We start from the raw sequence: 17,683 nt of genomic DNA, 5'->3' as shown, positions 1-17,683 counted from the left end.
AGAGGGGCTGAAACAGAGCGGCTCAAACAGAGGGGCTGAAAGATAGGGGCTGAAACAGAGGGCGAGAAACAGAGGGGCTGAAACAGATGGGCTGAAACAGAGGGGCTGAAACAGAGGGGCTGAAACAGAGGGCGAGAAACAGAGGGTGAGAAACAGAGGGCGAGAAACAGAGGGGCTGAAACAGTGGAGCTGAAACAGAGGGGCTGAAACAGAGGGGCTGAAACAGGGGCTGAAAGAGACGGGCTGAAACAGAGTGCGAGAAACAGAGGGCGAGAAACAGAAGGGCTGAAACAGAGGGGCTGAAACAGAGGGGCTGAAACAGAGGGGCTGAAACAGGGGCTGAAACAGAGGGCGAGAAACAGAGGGGCTGAAACAGAGGCGCTGAAACAGAGGACGAGAAACAGAGGGGCTGAAACAGTGGAGCTGAAACAGAGGGGCTGAAACAGAGGGGCTGAAACAGGGGCTGTAAGAGACGGGCTGAAACAGAGTGCGAGAAACAGAGGGCGAGAAACAGGAGGGCTGAAAGAGAGGGGCTGAAACAGAGGGGCTGAAACAGAGGGGCTGAAACAGGGGCTGAAACAGAGGGCGAGAAACAGAGGGGCTGAAACAGAGGGGCTGAAACAGAGGACGAGAAACAGAGGGGCTGAAACAGAGGGGCTGAAACAGAGGGGCTGAAACAGAGGGCGAGAAACAGAGGGGCTGAAACAGAGGGCGTGAAACAGAGGGCGAGAAACAGAGGGGCTGAAACAGAGGGGCTGAAACAGAGGGTCTGAAACAGAGGGCGAGAAACAAAGGGGCTGAAACAGAGGGGCTGAAACAGAGTGGCTGAAACAGAGGGTCTGAAACAGAGGGCGAGAAACAGAGGGCGAGAAACAGAGGGCGAGAAACAGAGGGGCTGAAACAGAGGGGATGAAACAGAGGGGCTGAAACAGAGGGCGAGAAACAGAGGGCGAGAAACAGAGGGCGAGAAACAGAGAGCGAGAAACAGAGGGCGAGAAACAGAGGGGCTGAAACAGAGGGGCTGAAACAGTGGAGCTGAAACAGAGCGGCTGAAACAGAGGGGCTGAAACAGAGGGCGACAAACAGAGGGGCTGAAACAGAGGGGCTGAAACAGAGGGGCTGAAACAGAGGGCGACAAACACAGGGCGAGAAACTGAGGGCGAGAAAGAGTGGGGCTAAAACAGAGGGGCGAGAAACAGAGGGGGTGAAACAGAGGGTCTGAAACACAGGGGCTGAAACAGAGGGCGAGAAACAGAGGGGCTGAAACAGAGGGGCTGAAACAGAGGTGCTGAAACAGAGGGGCTGAAACAGAGGGCGAGAAACAGAGGGCGAGAAACAGAGGGCGAGAAACAGAGGGCGAGAAACAGAGTGGCTGAAACAGAGGGGCTGAAACAGAGGGGCTGAAACAGAGGGGCTGAAACAGAGGGCGAGAAACAGAGGGGCTGAAACAGAGGCTGAGAAACAGAGTGGCTGAAACAGAGGGGCTGAAACAGAGGACGAGAAACAGAGGGGTTTAAACAGTGGGGCTGAAACAGAGGGGGTGAAACAGAGAGGCTGAAACAGAGGGGCTGAATCAGAGTGGCTGAAACAGAGGGCGAGAAACAGAGGGCTAGAAACAGAGTGCGAGAAACACACGGGCTGAAACAGCAGTGCTGAAACAGAGGGCGAGAAACAGAGGGCGAGAAACAGATGGGCTGAAACAGAGGGGCTGAAACAGAGGGGCTGAAACAGAGGGCGAGAAACAGAGGGCGAGAAACAGAGGGGCTGAAACAGAGGGGCTGAAACAGAGTGGCTGAAACAGAGGGTCTGAAACAGAGGGGCTGAAACAGAGGGGCTGAAACAGAGGGCGAGAAACAGATGGCGAGAAACAGAGGGGCTGAAACAGAGGGGCTGAAACAGAGGGCGAGTAACAGAGGGTCTGAAACAGAGGGGCTGAAACAGAGGGGCTGAAACAGAGGGCGAGAAACACAAGGGCTGAAACAGTGGGCGAGAAACAGAGGGGCTGAAACAGAGGGCGAGAAACAGAGAGCGAGAAACAGAGGGCGAGAAACAGAAGGGCTGAAACAGAGGGGCTGAAAGAGAGGAGCTGAAAAAGAGGGGCTGAAACAGAGGGGCTGAAACAGAGGGGCTGAATCAGAGGGGCTGAAACAGAGGGCGAGGAACAGAGGGCGAGAATCAGAGGGGCTGAAACAGAGGGCGAGAAACAGAGGGGCTTAAACAGTGGGGTTGAAACAGAGGGGCTGAAACAGAGGGGCTGAAACAGAGGGGCTGAATCAGAGTGGCTGAAACAGAGGGCGAGAAACAGAGGGCGAGAAACAGAGTGCGAGAAACAGAGGGGCTGAAACAGCGGGGCTGAAACAGAGGGCGAGAAACAGAGGGGCAGAAACAGAGGGGCAGAAACAGAGGGGCTGAAACAGAGGGGCTGAAACAGAGGGGCTGAAAGATAGGGGCTGAAACACAGGGCGAGAAACAGAGGGGCTGAAACAGATGGGCTGAAACAGAGGGGCTGAAACAGAGGGGCTGAAACAGAGGGCGAGAAACAAAGGGTGAGAAACAGAGGGCGAGAAACAGAGGGGCTGAAACAGTGGAGCTGAAACAGAGGGGCTGAAACAGAAGGGCTGAAACAGAGGGGCTGAAACAGAGGGGCTGAAACAGAGGGCGAGAAACACAGGGCGAGAAACTGAGGGCGAGAAAGAGTGGGGCTAAAACAGAGGGGCTGAAACAGAGGGGGTGAAACAGAGGGGCTGAAACAGAGGGGCTGAAACAGAGGGCGAGAAACAGAGGGGCTGAAACAGAGGGGCTGAAACAGAGGGGCTGAAACAGAGGGCAAGAAACAGAGGGCGAGAAACAGAGGGCGAGAAACAGAGGGCGAGAAACAGAGTGGCTGGAACAGAGGGGCTGAAACAGAGGGGCTGAAACAGAGGGGCCGAAACAGAGGGGGTTTAACAGAGGGGCTGAAACAGAGGGCGAGAAACAGAGCGCGAGAAACAGAGGGCGAGAAACAGAGGGGCTGAAACAGAGGGCGAGAAACACAGGGCGAGAAACTGAGGGCGAGAAAGAGTGGGGCTAAAACAGAGGGGCTGAAACAGAGGGGGTGAAACAGAGGGGCTGAAACAGAGGGGCTGAAACAGAGGGGCTGAAACAGAGGGCGAGAAACAGAGGGCGAGAAACAGAGGGCGAGAAACAGAGGGCGAGAAACAGAGTGGCTGGAACAGAGGGGCTGAAAGAGAGGGGCTGAAACAGAGGGGCCGAAACAGAGGGGGTTTATCAGAGGGGCTGAAACAGAGGGCGAGAAACAGAGCGCGAGAAACAGAGGGCGAGAAACAGAGAGCGAGAAACAGAGGGCGAGAAACAGAGGACGAGAAACAGAGGGGCTGAAACAGAGGGGCTGAAACAGAGGGGATGAAACAGAGGGGCTGAAACAGAGGGCGAGAAACAGAGGGCGAGAAACAGAGGGGCTGAAACAGAGGGGCTGAAACAGAGGGGCTGAAACAGAGGGGCTGAAACAGAGGGGCTGAAACAGTGGGCGAGAAACAGAGGGGCTGAAACAGAGGGGCTGAAACAGAGGGCGAGAAACAGAGGGGCTGAAACAGAGGGGCTGAAACAGAGGGGCTGAAACAGAGGGGCTGAAACAGAGGGCGAGAAACAGAGGGGCTGAAACAGTGGGAGAGAAACAGAGGGGCTGAAACAGAGGGCGAGAAACAGAGGGGTGAAACAGAGGGCGAGAAACAGAGGGGCTGAAACAGAGTGGCTTTAAAAGAGGGGCTGAAACAGAGGGGCTGAAACAGAGGGGCTGAAACAGAGGGGCTGAAACAGAGGGCGAGAAACAGAGGGCGAGAAACAGAGGGGCTGAAACAGAGGGCGAGAAACAGAGGGGCTTAAACAGTGGGGATGAAACAGAGGGGCTGAATCAGAGGGGCTGAAACAGAGGGGCTGAATCAGAGTGGCTGAAACAGAGGGTGAGAAACAGAGGGGCTTAAACAGTGGGGATGAAACAGAGGGGCTGAATCAGTGGAGCTGAAACAGAGCGGCTGAAACAGAGGGGCTGAAACAGAGGGCGACAAACAGAGGGGCTGAAACAGAGGGGCTGAAACAGAGGGGCTGAAACAGAGGGCGACAAACACAGGGCGAGAAACTGAGGGCGAGAAAGAGTGGGGCTAAAACAGAGGGGCGAGAAACAGAGGGGGTGAAACAGAGGGTCTGAAACACAGGGGCTGAAACAGAGGGCGAGAAACAGAGGGGCTGAAACAGAGCGGCTGAAACAGAGGGGCTGAAACAGAGGGGCTGAAACAGAGGGCGAGAAACAGAGGGCGAGAAACAGAGGGCGAGAAACAGAGGGCGAGAAACAGAGGCTGAGAAACAGAGTGGCTGAAACAGAGGGGCTGAAACAGAGGACGAGAAACAGAGGGGTTTAAACAGTGGGGCTGAAACAGAGGGGGTGAAACAGAGAGGCTGAAACAGAGTGGCTGAATCAGAGTGGCTGAAACAGAGGGCGAGAAACAGAGGGCTAGAAACAGAGTGCGAGAAACACACGGGCTGAAACAGAGGGGCTGAAACAGCAGTGCTGAAACAGAGGGCGAGAAACAGAGGGGCTGAAACAGAGGGTCGAAACAGAGGGCGAGAAACAGAGGGGCTGAAACAGAGGGCGAGAAACAGAGGGCGAGAAACAGAGGGCGAGAAACAGAGAGGGAGAAACAAAGGGCGAGAAACAGAGGGCGAGAAACAGAGGGCGAGAAACAGAGGGGCTGAAACAGAGGCGCTGAAACAGAGGGGCTGAAACAGAGGGGCTGAAAGAGAGGGGCTGAAACAGAGCGCGAGAAACAGAGGGCGAGAAACAGAGGGCGAGAAACAGAGGGGCTGAAACAGAGGGGCAGAAACAGAGGGGCTGAAACAGAGGGGCTGAAACAGAGGGGGAGAAACAGAGAGGCTGAAACAGACGGGCTGAAACAGAGGACGAGAAACAGAGGGGCTGAAACAGAGGGGCTGAAACAGAGGGGCTGAAACAGAGGGCGAGAAACAGAGGGGCTGAAACAGTGGGCGAGAAACAGAGGGGGAGAAACAGAGGGGCTGAAACAGAGGGCGAGAAACAGAGGGGCTTAAACAGTGGGGCTGAAACAGAGGGGCTGAAACAGATGGGCTGAAACAGAGGGGCTGAATCAGATGGGCTGAAACAGAGGGCGAGAAACAGATGGGCTGAAACAGATTAGCTGAAACAGAGGGGCTGAAAAAGAGGGGCTGAAACAGAGGGGCTGAAACAGAGGGGCTGAAACAGAGGGGCTGAAACAGAGGGCGAGAAACAGAGGGCGAGAAACAGAGGGGCTGAAACAGAGGGCGAGAAACAGAGGGGCTTAAACAGTGGGGCTGAAACAGAGGGGCTGAAACAGATGGGCTGAAACAGAGGGGCTGAATCAGATGGGCTGAAACAGAGGCCGAGAAACAGAGGGCGAGAAACAGAGTGCGACTAACTGAGGGGATGAAACAGAGGGGCTGAAACAGAGGGGCTGAAACAGAGGGCGAGAAACAGAGGGCGAGAAACAGAGGGGCTGAAACAGAGGGGCTGAAACAGAGGGGCTGAAACAGAGGGCGAGAAACAGAGGGCGAGAAACAGAGGGGCTGAAACAGAGGGGCTGAAACAGAGTGGCTGAAACAGAGGGTCTGAAACAGAGGGGCTGAAACAGAGGGGCTGAAACAGAGGGCGAGAACCCTAGGGCGAGAAACAGAGGGGCTGAAACAGAGGGGCTGAAACAGAGGGCGAGTAACAGAGGGTCTGAAACAGAGGGGCTGAAACAGAGGGGCTGAAACAGAGGGCGAGAAACAGAAGGGCTGAAACAGTGGGCGAGAAACAGAGGGGCTGAAACAGAGGGCGAGAAACAGAAGGGCTGAAACAGAGGGGCAGAAAGAGAGAGGCTGAAAAAGAGGGGATGAAACAGAGGGGCTGAAACAGAGGGGCTGAATCAGAGGGGCTGAAACAGAGGGCGAGGAACAGAGGGCGAGAATCAGAGGGGCTGAAACAGAGGGCGAGAAACAGAGGGGCTTAAACAGTGGGGTTGAAACAGAGGGGCTGAAACAGAGGGGCTGAAACAGAGGGGCTGAATCAGAGTGGCTGAAACAGAGGGCGAGAAACAGAGGGCGAGAAACAGAGTGCGAGAAACAGAGGGGCTGAAACAGAGGGGCTGAAACAGCGGGGCTGAAACAGAGGGCGAGAAACAGAGGGGCAGAAACAGAGGGGCAGAAACAGAGGGGCTGAAACAGAGGGGCTGAAACAGAGGGGCTGAAAGATAGGGGCTGAAACACAGGGCGAGAAACAGAGGGGCTGAAACAGATGGGCTGAAACAGAGGGGCTGAAACAGAGGGGCTGAAACAGAGGGCGAGAAACAGAGGGTGAGAAACAGAGGGCGAGAAACAGAGGGGCTGAAACAGCGGAGCTGAAACAGAGGGGCTGAAACAGAAGGGCTGAAACAGAGGGGCTGAAACAGAGGGGCTGAAACAGAGGGCGAGAAACACAGGGCGAGAAACTGAGGGCGAGAAAGAGTGGGGCTAAAACAGAGGGGCTGAAACAGAGGGGGTGAAACAGAGGGGCTGAAACAGAGGGGCTGAAACAGAGGGCGAGAAACAGAGGGGCTGAAACAGAGGGGCTGAAACAGAGGGGCTGAAACAGAGGGCGAGAAACAGAGGGCGAGAAACAGAGGGGCTGAAACAGAGGCGAGAAACAGAGTGCGAGAAACAGAGAGCGAGAAACAGAGAGCGAGAAACAGAGGGCGAGAAACAGAGGACGAGAAACAGAGAGGCTGAAACAGAGGGGCTGAAACAGAGGGGATGAAACAGAGGGGCTGAAACAGAGGGCGAGAAACAGAGGGCGAGAAACAGAGGGGCTGAAACAGAGGGCGAGAAACAGAGGGCGAGAAACAGAGGGCGAGAAACAGAGATGCTTAAACAGTGGGGTTGAAACAGAGGGGCTGAAACAGAGGGGCTGAAACAGAGGGGCTGAATCAGAGTGGCTGAAACAGAGGGCGAGAAACACAGGGCGAGAAACAGAGTGCGAGAAACAGAGGGGCTGAAACAGAGGGGCTGAAACAGCGGGGCTGAAACAGAGGGCGAGAAACAGAGGGGCAGAAACAGAGGGGCAGAAACAGAGGGGCTGAAACAGAGGGGCTGAAACAGAGGGGCTGAAAGATAGGGGCTGAAACACAGGGCGAGAAACAGAGGGTCTGAAACAGTGGAGCTGAAACAGAGGGGCTGAAAGAGAAGGGCTGAAACAGAGGGGCTGAAACAGAGGGCGAGAAACACAGGGCGAGAAACTGAGGGCGAGAAAGAGTGGGGCTAAAACAGAGGGGCTGAAACAGAGGGGGTGAAACAGAGGGGCTGAAACAGAGGGGCTGAAACAGAGGGCGAGAAACAGAGGGGCTGAAACAGAGGGGCTGAAACAGAGGGGCTGAAACAGAGGGCGAGAAACAGAGGGCGAGAAACAGAGGGCGAGAAACAGAGGGCGAGAAACAGAGTGGCTGGAACAGAGGGGCTGAAACAGAGGGGCTGAAACAGAGGGGCTGAAACAGAGGGCGAGAAACAGAGTGCGAGAAACAGAGGGCGAGAAACAGAGAGCGAGAAACAGAGGGCGAGAAACAGAGGACGAGAAACAGAGGGGCTGAAACAGAGGGGCTGAAACAGAGGGGATGAAACAGAGGGGCTGAAACAGAGGGCGAGAAACAGAGGGCGAGAAACAGAGGGGCTGAAACAGAGGGCGAGAAACAGAGGGCGAGAAACAGAGGGCGAGAAACAGAGAGGGAGAAACAAAGGGCGAGAAACAGAGGGCGAGAAACAGAGGGCGAGAAACAGAGGGGCTGAAACAGAGGCGCTGAAACAGAGGGGCTGAAACAGAGGGGCTGAAAGAGAGGGGCTGAAACAGAGCGCGAGAAACTGAGGGCGAGAAACAGAGGGCGAGAAACAGAGGGGGTGAAACAGAGGGGCAGAAACAGAGGGGCTGAAACAGAGGGGCTGAAACAGTGGGCGAGAAACAGAGAGGCTGAAACAGACGGGCTGAAACAGAGGACGAGAAACAGAGGGGCTGAAACAGAGGGGCTGAAACAGAGGGGCTGAAACAGAGGGCGAGAAACAGAGGGGCTGAAACAGTGGGCGAGAAACAGAGGGGGAGAAACAGAGCGAGAAACAGAGGGCGAGAAACATATGGGATGAAACAGATTAGCTGAAACAGAGGGGCTGAAAAAGAGGGGCTGTAACAGAGGGGCTGAAACAGAGGGGCTGAAACAGAGGGGCTGAAACAGAGGGCGAGAAACTGAGGGCGAGAAACAGAGGGGCTGAAACAGACGGCGAGAAACAGAGGGGCTTAAACAGATGGGCTGAAACAGAGGGGCTGAATCAGATGGGCTGAAACAGAGGGCGAGAAACAGAGGGCGAGAAACAGAGTGCGACTAATTGAGGGGATGAAACAGAGGGGCTGAAACAGAGGGGCTGAAACAGAGGGCGAGAAACAGAGGGCGAGAAACAGAGGGGCTGAAACAGAGGGGCTGAAACAGAGGGGCTGAAACAGAGGGCGAGAAACAGAGGGCGAGAAACAGAGGGGCTGAAAGAGGGGCTGAAACAGGGTGGCTGAAACAGAGGGTCTGAAACAGAAGGGCTGAAACAGAGGGGCTGAAACAGAGGGCGAGAAACAGAGGGCGAGAAACAGAGGGGCTGAAACAGAGGGGCTGAAACAGAGGGCGAGTAACAGAGGGTCTGAAACAGAGGGGCTGAAACAGAGGGGTTGAAACAGAGGGCGAGAAACACAAGGGCTGAAACAGTGGGCGAGAAACAGAGGGGCTGAAACAGAGGGCGAGAAACAGAGGGCGAGAAACAGAGATGCTTAAACAGTGGGGTTGAAACAGAGGGGCTGAAACAGAGGGGCTGAAACAGAGGGGCTGAATCAGAGTGGCTGAAACAGAGGGCGAGAAACAGAGGGCGAGAAACAGAGTGCGAGAAACAGAGGGGCTGAAACAGAGGGGCTGAAACAGCGGGGCTGAAACAGAGGGCGAGAAACAGAGGGGCAGAAACAGAGGGGCAGAAACAGAGGGGCTGAAACAGAGGGGCTGAAACAGAGGGGCTGAAAGATAGGGGCTGAAACACAGGGCGAGAAACAGAGGGTCTGAAACAGTGGAGCTGAAACAGAGGGGCTGAAAGAGAAGGGCTGAAACAGAGGGGCTGAAACAGAGGGCGAGAAACACAGGGCGAGAAACTGAGGGCGAGAAAGAGTGGGGCTAAAACAGAGGGGCTGAAACAGAGGGGGTGAAACAGAGGGGCTGAAACAGAGGGGCTGAAACAGAGGGCGAGAAACAGAGGGGCTGAAACAGAGGGGCTGAAACAGAGGGGCTGAAACAGAGGGCGAGAAACAGAGGGCGAGAAACAGAGGGCGAGAAACAGAGGGCGAGAAACAGAGTGGCTGGAACAGAGGGGCTGAAACAGAGGGGCTGAAACAGAGGGGCTGAAACAGAGGGCGAGAAACAGAGTGCGAGAAACAGAGGGCGAGAAACAGAGAGCGAGAAACAGAGGGCGAGAAACAGAGGACGAGAAACAGAGGGGCTGAAACAGAGGGGCTGAAACAGAGGGGATGAAACAGAGGGGCTGAAACAGAGGGCGAGAAACAGAGGGCGAGAAACAGAGGGGCTGAAACAGAGGGCGAGAAACAGAGGGCGAGAAACAGAGGGCGAGAAACAGAGAGGGAGAAACAAAGGGCGAGAAACAGAGGGCGAGAAACAGAGGGCGAGAAACAGAGGGGCTGAAACAGAGGCGCTGAAACAGAGGGGCTGAAACAGAGGGGCTGAAAGAGAGGGGCTGAAACAGAGCGCGAGAAACAGAGGGCGAGAAACAGAGGGCGAGAAACAGAGGGGGTGAAACAGAGGGGCAGAAACAGAGGGGCTGAAACAGAGGGGCTGAAACAGTGGGCGAGAAACAGAGAGGCTGAAACAGACGGGCTGAAACAGAGGACGAGAAACAGAGGGGCTGAAACAGAGGGGCTGAAACAGAGGGGCTGAAACAGAGGGCGAGAAACAGAGGGGCTGAAACAGTGGGCGAGAAACAGAGGGGGAGAAACAGAGCGAGAAACAGAGGGCGAGAAACATATGGGATGAAACAGATTAGCTGAAACAGAGGGGCTGAAAAAGAGGGGCTGTAACAGAGGGGCTGAAACAGAGGGGCTGAAACAGAGGGGCTGAAACAGAGGGCGAGAAACTGAGGGCGAGAAACAGAGGGGCTGAAACAGACGGCGAGAAACAGAGGGGCTTAAACAGATGGGCTGAAACAGAGGGGCTGAATCAGATGGGCTGAAACAGAGGGCGAGAAACAGAGGGCGAGAAACAGAGTGCGACTAATTGAGGGGATGAAACAGAGGGGCTGAAACAGAGGGGCTGAAACAGAGGGCGAGAAACAGAGGGCGAGAAACAGAGGGGCTGAAACAGAGGGGCTGAAACAGAGGGGCTGAAACAGAGGGCGAGAAACAGAGGGCGAGAAACAGAGGGGCTGAAAGAGGGGCTGAAACAGGGTGGCTGAAACAGAGGGTCTGAAACAGAAGGGCTGAAACAGAGGGGCTGAAACAGAGGGCGAGAAACAGAGGGCGAGAAACAGAGGGGCTGAAACAGAGGGGCTGAAACAGAGGGCGAGTAACAGAGGGTCTGAAACAGAGGGGCTGAAACAGAGGGGTTGAAACAGAGGGCGAGAAACACAAGGGCTGAAACAGTGGGCGAGAAACAGAGGGGCTGAAACAGAGGGCGAGAAACAGAGAGCGAGAAACAGAGGGCGAGAAACAGAAGGGCTGAAACAGAGGGGCTGAAAGAGAGGAGCTGAAAAAGAGGGGCTGAAACCGAGGGGCTGAAACAGAGGGGCTGAATCAGAGGGGCTGAAACAGAGGGCGAGGAACAGAGGGCGAGAATCAGAGGGGCTGAAACAGAGGGCGAGAAACGGAGGGGCTTAAACAGTGGGGTTGAAACAGAGGGGCTGAAACAGAGGGGCTGAAACAGAGGGGCTGAATCAGAGTGGCTGAAACAGAGGGCGAGAAACAGAGGGCGAGAAACAGAGTGCGAGAAACAGAGGGGCTGAAACAGAGGGGCTGAAACAGCGGGGCTGAAACAGAGGACGAGAAACAGAGGGGCAGAAACAGAGAGGCAGAAACAGAGGGGCTGAAACAGAGGGGCTGAAACAGAGGGGCTGAAAGATAGGGGCTGAAACACAGGGCGAGAAACAGAGGGGCTGAAACAGATGGGCTGAAACAGAGGGGCTGAAACAGAGTGGCTGAAACAGAGGGCGAGAAACAGAGGGTGAGAAACAGAGGGCGAGAAACAGAGGGGCTGAAACAGTGGAGCTGAAACAGAGGGGCTGAAACAGAAGGGCTGAAACAGAGGGGCTGAAACAGAGGGGCTGAAACAGAGGGCGAGAAACACAGGGCGAGAAACTGAGGGCGAGAAAGAGTGGGGCTAAAACAGAGGGGCTGAAACAGAGGGGGTGAAACAGAGGGGCTGAAACAGAGGGGCTGAAACAGAGGGCGAGAAACAGAGGGGCTGAAACAGAGGGGCTGAAACAGAGGGGCTGAAACAGAGGGCGAGAAACAGAGGGCGAGAAACAGAGGGCGAGAAACAGAGGGCGAGAAACAGAGTGGCTGGAACAGAGGGGCTGAAACAGAGGGGCTGAAACAGAGGGGCCGAAACAGAGGGGGTTTAACAGAGGGGCTGAAACAGAGGGCGAGAAACAGAGCGCGAGAAACAGAGGGCGAGAAACAGAGAGCGAGAAACAGAGGGCGAGAAACAGAGGACGAGAAACAGAGGGGCTGAAACAGAGGGGCTGAAACAGAGGGGATGAAACAGAGGGGCTGAAACAGAGGGCGAGAAACAGAGGGCGAGAAACAGAGGGGCTGAAACAGAGGGGCTGAAACAGAGGGGCTGAAACAGAGGGGCTGAAACAGAGGGGCAGAAACAGTGGGCGAGAAACAGAGGGGCTGAAACAGAGGGGCTGAAACACAGGGCGAGAAACAGAGGGGCTGAAACAGTGGAGCTGAAACAGAGGGGCTGAAACAGAAGGGCTGAAACAGAGGGGCTGAAACAGAGGGGCTGAAACAGAGGGCGAGAAACACAGGGCGAGAAACTGAGGGCGAGAAAGAGTGGGGCTAAAACAGAGGGGCTGAAACAGAGGGGGTGAAACAGAGGGGCTGAAACAGAGGGGCTGAAACAGAGGGCGAGAAACAGAGGGGCTGAAACAGAGGGGCTGAAACAGAGGGGCTGAAACAGAGGGCGAGAAACAGAGGGCGAGAAACAGAGGGCGAGAAACAGAGGGCGAGAAACAGAGTGGCTGGAACAGAGGGGCTGAAACAGAGGGGCTGAAACAGAGGGGCTGAAACAGAGGGCGAGAAACAGAGTGCGAGAAACAGAGGGCGAGAAACAGAGAGCGAGAAACAGAGGGCGAGAAACAGAGGACGAGAAACAGAGGGGCTGAAACAGAGGGGCTGAAACAGAGGGGATGAAACAGAGGGGCTGAAACAGAGGGCGAGAAACAGAGGGCGAGAAACAGAGGGGCTGAAACAGAGGGCGAGAAACAGAGGGCGAGAAACAGAGGGCGAGAAACAGAGAGGGAGAAACAAAGGGCGAGAAACAGAGGGCGAGAAACAGAGGGCGAGAAACAGAGGGGCTGAAACAGAGGCGCTGAAACAGAGGGGCTGAAACAGAGGGGCTGAAAGAGAGGGGCTGAAACAGAGCGCGAGAAACAGAGGGCGAGAAACAGAGGGCGAGAAACAGAGGGGGTGAAACAGAGGGGCAGAAACAGAGGGGCTGAAACAGAGGGGCTGAAACAGAGGGCGAGAAACAGAGAGGCTGAAACAGACGGGCTGAAACAGAGGACGAGAAACAGAGGGGCTGAAACAGAGGGGCTGAAACAGAGGGGCTGAAACAGAGGGCGAGAAACAGAGGGGCTGAAACAGTGGGCGAGAAACAGAGGGGGAGAAACAGAGCGAGAAACAGAGGGCGAGAAACAGATGGGATGAAACAGATTAGCTGAAACAGAGGGGCTGAAAAAGAGGGGCTGAAACAGAGGGGCTGAAACAGAGGGGCTGAAACAGAGGGGCTGAAACAGAGGGCGAGAAACTGAGGGCGAGAAACAGAGGGGCTGAAACAGACGGCGAGAAACAGAGGGGCTTAAACAGTGGGGCTGAAACAGAGGGGCTGAAACAGATGGGCTGAAACAGAGGGGCTGAATCAGATGGGCTGAAACAGAGGGCGAGAAACAGAGGGCGAGAAACAGAGTGCGACTAATTGAGGGGATGAAACAGAGGGGCTGAAACAGAGGGGCTGAAACAGAGGGCGAGAAACAGAGGGCGAGAAACAGAGGGGCTGAAACAGAGGGGCTGAAACAGAGGGGCTGAAACAGAGGGCGAGAAACAGAGGGCGAGAAACAGAGGGGCTGAAACAGAGGGGCTGAAACAGGGTGGCTGAAACAGAGGGTCTGAAACAGAAGGGCTGAAACAGAGGGGCTGAAACAGAGGGCGAGAAACAGAGGGCGAGAAACAGAGGGGCTGAAACAGAGGGGCTGAAACAGAGGGCGAGTAACAGAGGGTCTGAAACAGAGGGGCTGAAACAGAGGGGTTGAAACAGAGGGCGAGAAACACAAGGGCTGAAACAGTGGGCGAGAAACAGAGGGGCTGAAACAGAGGGCGAGAAACATAGAGCGAGAAACAGAGGGCGAGAAACAGAAGGGCTGAAACAGAGGGGCTGAAAGAGAGGAGCTGAAAAAGAGGGGCTGAAACAGAGGGGCTGAAACAGAGGGGCTGAATCAGAGGGGCTGAAACAGAGGGCGAGGAACAGAGGGCGAGAATCAGAGGGGCTGAAACAGAGGGCGAGAAACGGAGGGGCTTAAACAGTGGGGTTGAAACAGAGGGGCTGAAACAGAGGGGCTGAAACAGAGGGGCTGAATCAGAGTGGCTGAAACAGAGGGCGAGAAACAGAGGGCGAGAAACAGAGTGCGAGAAACAGAGGGGCTGAAACAGAGGGGCTGAAACAGCGGGGCTGAAACAGAGGGCGAGAAACAGAGGGGCAGAAACAGAGGGGCAGAAACAGAGGGGATGAAACAGAGGGGCTGAAACAGAGGGGCTGAAAGATAGGGGCTGAAACACAGGGCGAGAAACAGAGGGGCTGAAACAGATGGGCTGAAACAGAGGGGCTGAAACAGAGGGGCTGAAACAGAGGGCGAGAAACAGAGGGTGAGAAACAGAGGGCGAGAAACAGAGGGGCTGAAACAGTGGAGCTGAAACAGAGGGGCTGAAACAGAAGGGCTGAAACAGAGGGGCTGAAACAGAGGGGCTGAAACAGAGGGCGAGAAACACAGGGCGAGAAACTGAGGGCGAGAAAGAGTGGGGCTAAAACAGAGGGGCTGAAACAGAGGGGGTGAAACAGAGGGGCTGAAACAGAGGGGCTGAAACAGAGGGCGAGAAACAGAGGGGCTGAAACAGAGGGGCTGAAACAGAGGGGCTGAAACAGAGGGCGAGAAACAGAGGGCGAGAAACAGAGGGCGAGAAACAGAGGGCGAGAAACAGAGTGGCTGGAACAGAGGGGCTGAAACAGAGGGGCTGAAACAGAGGGGCCGAAACAGAGGGGGTTTAACAGAGGGGCTGAAACAGAGGGCGAGAAACAGAGCGCGAGAAACAGAGGGCGAGAAACAGAGAGCGAGAAACAGAGGGCGAGAAACAGAGGACGAGAAACAGAGGGGCTGAAACAGAGGGGCTGAAACAGAGGGGATGAAACAGAGGGGCTGAAACAGAGGGCGAGAAACAGAGGGCGAGAAACAGAGGGGCTGAAACAGAGGGGCTGAAACAGAGGGGCTGAAACAGAGGGGCTGAAACAGAGGGGCAGAAACAGTGGGCGAGAAACAGAGGGGCTGAAACAGAGGGGCTGAAACAGAGGGCGAGAAACAGAGGGGCTGAAACAGAGGGGCTGAAACAGAGGGGCTGAAACAGAGGGGCTGAAACAGAGGGCGAGAAACAGAGGGGCTGAAACAGTGGGAGAGAAACAGAGGGGCTGAAACAGAGGGCGAGAAACAGAGAGCGAGAAACAGAGGGCGAGAAACAGAGGGGCTGAAACAGAGGGGCTGAAACAGAGTGGCTTTAAAAGAGGGGCTGAAACAGAGGGGCTGAAACAGAGGGGCTGAAACAGAGGGCGAGAAACAGAGGGCGAGAAACAGAGGGGCTGAAACAGAGGGCGAGAAACAGAGGGGCTTAAACAGTGGGGATGAAACAGAGGGGCTGAATCCGAGGGGCTGAAACAGAGGGGCTGAATCAGAGTGGCTGAAACAGAGTGCGAGAAACAGAGGGCGAGAAACAGAGTGCGAGAAACAGAGGGGCTGAAACAGAGGGGCTGAAACAGCGGGGCTGAAACAGAGGGCGAGAAACAGAGGGGCTGAAACAGAGGGGCTGAAACAGAGCGGCTCAAACAGAGGGGCTGAAAGATAGGGGCTGAAACAGAGGGCGAGAAACAGAGGGCTGAAACAGATGGGCTGAAACAGAGGGGCTGAAACAGAGGGGCTGAAACAGAGGGCGAGAAACAGAGGGTGAGAAACAGAGGGCGAGAAACAGAGGGGCTGAAACAGTGGAGCTGAAACAGAGGGGCTGAAACAGAGGGGCTGAAACAGGGGCTGAAAGAGACGGGCTGAAACAGAGTGCGAGAAACAGAGGGCGAGAAACAGAAGGGCTGAAACAGAGGGGCTGAAACAGAGGGGCTGAAACAGAGGGGCTGAAACAGGGGCTGAAACAGAGGTCGAGAAACAGAGGGGCTGAAACAGAGGCGCTGAAACAGAGGACGAGAAACAGAGGGGCTGAAACAGTGGAGCTGAAACAGAGGGGCTGAAACAGAGGGGCTGAAACAGGGGCTGTAAGAGACGGGCTGAAACAGAGTGCGAGAAACAGAGGGCGAGAAACAGAAGGGCTGAAACAGAGGGGCTGAAACAGAGGGGCTGAAACAGGGGCTGAAAAGAGGGCGAGAAACAGAGGGGCTGAAACAGAGGGGCTGAAACAGAGGACGAGAAACAGAGGGGCTGAAACAGAGGGGCTGAAACAGAGGGGCTGAAACAGAGGGCGAGAAACAGAGGGGCTGAAACAGAGGGCGTGAAACAGAGGGCGAGAAACAGAGGGGCTGAAACAGAGGGGCTGAAACAGAGGGGCTGAAACAGAGGGTCTGAAACAGAGGGCGAGAAACAGAGGGCGAGAAACAGAGAGCGAGAAACAGAGGGCGAGAAACAGAGGGGCTGAAACAGAGGGGCTGAAACAGTGGAGCTGAAACAGAGCGGCTGAAACAGAGGGGCTGAAACAGAGGGCGACAAACAGAGGGGCTGAAACAGAGGGGCTGAAACAGAGGGGCTGAAACAGAGGGCGACAAACACAGGGCGAGAAACTGAGGGCGAGAAAGAGTGGGGCTAAAACAGAGGGGCGAGAAACAGAGGGGGTGAAACAGAGGGTCTGAAACACAGGGGCTGAAACAGAGGGCGAGAAACAGAGGGGCTGAAACAGAGGGGCTGAAACAGAGGTGCTGAAACAGAGGGGCTGAAACAGAGGGCGAGAAACAGAGGGCGAGAAACAGAGGGCGAGAAACAGAGGGCGAGAAACAGAGTGGCTGAAACAGAGGGGCTGAAACAGAGGGGCTGAAACAGAGGGGCTGAAACAGAGGGCGAGAAACAGAGGGGCTGAAACAGAGGCTGAGAAACAGAGTGGCTGAAACAGAGGGGCTGAAACAGAGGACGAGAAACAGAGGGGTTTAAACAGTGGGGCTGAAACAGAGGGGGTGAAACAGAGAGGCTGAAACAGAGGGGCTGAATCAGAGTGGCTGAAACAGAGGGCGAGAAACAGAGGGCTAGAAACAGAGTGCGAGAAACACACGGGCTGAAACAGCAGTGCTGAAACAGAGGGCGAGAAACAGAGGGCGAGAAACAGAGGGGCTGAAACAGAGGGGCTGAAACAGAGTGGCTGAAACAGAGGGTCTGAAACAGAGGGGCTGAAACAGAGGGGCTGAAACAGAGGGCGAGAAACAGATGGCGAGAAACAGAGGGGCTGAAACAGAGGGGCTGAAACAGAGGGCGAGTAACAGAGGGTCTGAAACAGAGGGGCTGAAACAGAGGGGCTGAAACAGAGGGCGAGAAACACAAGGGCTGAAACAGTGGGCGAGAAACAGAGGGGCTGAAACAGAGGGCGAGAAACAGAGAGCGAGAAACAGAGGGCGAGAAACAGAAGGGCTGAAACAGAGAGGCTGAAAGAGAGGAGCTGAAAAAGAGGGGCTGAAACAGAGGGGCTGAAACAGAGGGGCTGAATCAGAGGGGCTGAAACAGAGGGCGAGGAACAGAGGGCGAGAATCAGAGGGGCTGAAAAAGAGGGCGAGAAACAGAGGGGCTTAAACAGTGGGGTTGAAACAGAGGGGCTGAAACAGAGGGGCTGAAACAGAGGGGCTGAATCAGAGTGGCTGAAACAGAGGGCGAGAAACAGAGGGCGAGAAACAGAGTGCGAGAAACAGAGGGGCTGAAACAGAGGGGCTGAAACAGCGGGGCTGAAACAGAGGGCGAGAAACAGAGGGGCAGAAACAGAGGGGCAGAAACAGAGGGGCTGAAACAGAGGGGCTGAAACAGAGGGGCTGAAAGATAGGGGCTGAAACACAGGGCGAGAAACAGAGGGGCTGAAACA

The sequence above is a fragment of the Stegostoma tigrinum genome, chromosome 28 (assembly GCF_030684315.1).
Source record: "Stegostoma tigrinum isolate sSteTig4 chromosome 28, sSteTig4.hap1, whole genome shotgun sequence".
Taxonomy (NCBI): domain Eukaryota; kingdom Metazoa; phylum Chordata; class Chondrichthyes; order Orectolobiformes; family Stegostomatidae; genus Stegostoma; species Stegostoma tigrinum.
This window is presented reverse-complemented; position numbering follows the sequence as displayed.